Below are 3,359 nucleotides of genomic sequence, written 5' to 3' on the forward strand. Positions count from 1 at the left end.
AATAGAGAAATCTAATTTCAACCCCGATGAACTTTATATGTATCGTCAACCCCCGAAGTCCTTAAGTTGTAACAATGACCCGGGAACCTCTAAACCACCAGGTTTTTCTAAACCAATGTGGACAACGACGGCTCGTATTGGGGGAACATCATATATCCCTAGAAACTTGGCAAAACGAACCAAAACCGAAGAAGAAGAAACGAGCGAGTCGGAATAAGATAGTTGTATTCGTGTGGTGTAATATATGGAATATAGTGTTCTTATGCTTTATGATATATGTAAAAATTGCTTGTATTAATAAGTATTTTTTTTATGAATCTAACTCTTGTCTATTTTACAGTTTAAAAACACAAAATGGATAGACAACCCAATATTTTAAGAGACCTACCCGGAGACATGATTGATGAAATCTTGTCTAGAGTCGGCCAGAATTCTTCGGCACAACTATTTAAGGCGAGATCAGTTTGTAAGACATTCGAAGAACGTTCCAAGAATGTCTTGGTTTATAAGAGACTTTCGTTTGAAAGATGGGGGATATCACATTGGGAAACCCATAAGTTACGATGTGTTTACTTTGACGCATATATTGCGGGGAACCCAAATGCTATTTTACGCAACGGGTTAAGAAATTATTTTGACTCAATATATCCGAATATTGGACTTCGTGATTTAGAAAAAGCGGCTAACATGCAACATAAAGAAGCATGTTATGCTTACGGATTAGTAATGTTCGCTTCTCACCAAAGTGAGAACAAGAACATCGGGCTACAACTATTAAACAAAACGTTTCCACAAGTGACGGAGTCGGTAATTGGGGTAAGAAATGAGGTTTTTAGATTGTTACGGGACTGTTGGACATTACGTAACCCTCATCCCTTTGACGACGTTACAACACGCTGTCTTATCAACGGCCATAACGGTTATGTTCCACAAGACCAAGGATGGGAAGTAATCCTAGTAAAACCAGAATGCATGACTTGTTTCTGGACGTATGAATTACGTGTCTTTATTGCCTTTGCTGAACGACTTGTGTACTAGCTAGAATTATCTTCACAACCATCTTGTATCAAATTTATTGTGTGCTATATTTCATGCTATATGTAAAATTAGCGGTATTGTAAGTTTGTAAAATATTGTGTAAAAGTTTGAACGCGAAATATTATTATAATCAGTTTTTCATATAGAATTGTAGTAGTTGAATTGTATATTAGCTACTAAGTATGAACTTAACGGGTAGGTACTACCCGAATTTAAACTTATAAAACGCTAATATGAAGAAAAAGCTTTTATAAATGAGTTCATATTATGCTACGAAATACTATTAACTACTCTTAATATTCTGTATGATTAACTTGTTCCATTTAACTATTTTGAAGGAAATGGCACCGACTACTCGACACACCGTGAATATGAATGAAGAGGAATTCCGTACTTTTCTTGCTTCAAACATAGCCGCAGTACAGGCTGCGCTACATACCAACAATAACCTTGGATCTAGCAGTACAGAAAATCGTGTAGGATGCACCTACAAAGAATTCACTGCCTGCAAACCTTTGGAATTTGATGGAACCGAAGGACCGATCGGATTGAAACGGTGGACCGAGAAGGTTGAATCGGTGTTTGCCATAAGTAAGTGTACTGAAGAGGACAAAGTGAAGTACGCTACGCATACCTTCACAGGTTCTGCGTTAACATGGTGGAATACCTATCTAGAGCAAGTGGGACAAGATGATGCGTACGCACTACCGTGGTCAGCATTCAAGCACTTGATGAACGAGAAGTACCGTCCCAGAACCGAGGTCAATAAGCTCAAGACAGAACTTAGAGGGTTACGAACCCAAGGATTTGATATTACCACGTACGAAAGACGATTCACAGAATTGTGCCTATTGTGTCCGGGAGCATTCGAAGATGAGGAAGAGAAGATCGACGCGTTTGTGAAAGGATTACCGGAAAGAATCCAAGAAGATATAAGTTCACACGAGCCCGCCTCCATACAACAGGCATGTAGAATGGCTCACAAACTAGTGAACCAGATTGAAGAAAGAATTAAAGAACAGACTGCTGAAGAGGCCAATGTGAAGCAAGTCAAAAGAAAGTGGGAGGAAAACGGTGATAAGAATCACCAATACAACAACAACAGCAATTACAACAATAATCGCAACAATTATCCCAACAATCGCAACATCAATCGCAACTACAACAAACGGCCCAACAACAACAACAACAACAACAACAACAACAGCAACTACAACAATCATCCCAACAACAATAATAACCGCAACAACAACAACAATCAGAAGCAACTATGCCAAAGGTGTGAAAAGAATCACTCGGGGTTCTGCACCAAATTTTGCAACAAGTGTAAAAGAAATGGTCATAGCGCGGCGAAGTGTGAGGTCTACGGACCAGGGGTTAATAGAACGAAAGGAACAAATGGTGTCGGAACGAGTAATGGCGGAGCAAGTAGTGTCGGAGCAAGTTATGCCAATGTAGTTTGTTATAAATGTGGAAAACCAGGCCACATTATTAGAAATTGCCCGAACCAGGAGAACACGAATGGACAAGGCCGTGGAAGAGTTTTCAATATTAATGCGGTAGAGGCACAGGAAGACCCGGAGCTTGTTACGGGTACGTTTCTTATTGACAATAAATCTGCTTACGTTTTATTTGATTCGGGTGCGGATAGAAGCTATATGAGTAGAGATTTTTGTGCTAAATTAAGTTGTCCATTGACGCCTTTGGATAGTAAATTTTTACTCGAATTAGCAAATGGTAAATTAATTTCAGCAGATAATATATGTCGGAATCGAGAAATTAAACTGGTTAGCGAAACATTTAAGATTGATTTGATACCAGTAGAGTTAGGGAGTTTTGATGTGATAATCGGTATGGACTGGTTGAAAGAAGTGAAAGCGGAGATCGTTTGTTACAAAAATGCAATTCGCATTATACGAGAAAAAGGAAAACCCTTAATGGTGTACGGAGAAAAGGGCAACACGAAGCTACATCTTATTAGTAATTTGAAGGCACAAAAACTAATAAGAAAAGGTTGCTATGCTGTTCTAGCACACGTCGAGAAAGTACAAACTGAAGAAAAGAGCATCAATGATGTTCCCATTGCAAAAGAATTTCCCGATGTATTTCCGAAAGAATTACCGGGATTACCCCCACATCGATCCGTTGAATTTCAAATAGATCTTGTACCAGGAGCTGCACCAATAGCTCGTGCTCCTTACAGACTCGCACCCAGCGAGATGAAAGAACTGCAAAGCCAATTACAAGAACTTTTAGAGCGTGGTTTCATTCGACCAAGCACATCACCGTGGGGAGCTCCTGTTTTGTTTGTCAAGAAGAAA

This window comes from Rutidosis leptorrhynchoides, chromosome 7, assembly GCF_046630445.1.
Source record: "Rutidosis leptorrhynchoides isolate AG116_Rl617_1_P2 chromosome 7, CSIRO_AGI_Rlap_v1, whole genome shotgun sequence".
Lineage (NCBI taxonomy): Eukaryota > Viridiplantae > Streptophyta > Magnoliopsida > Asterales > Asteraceae > Rutidosis > Rutidosis leptorrhynchoides.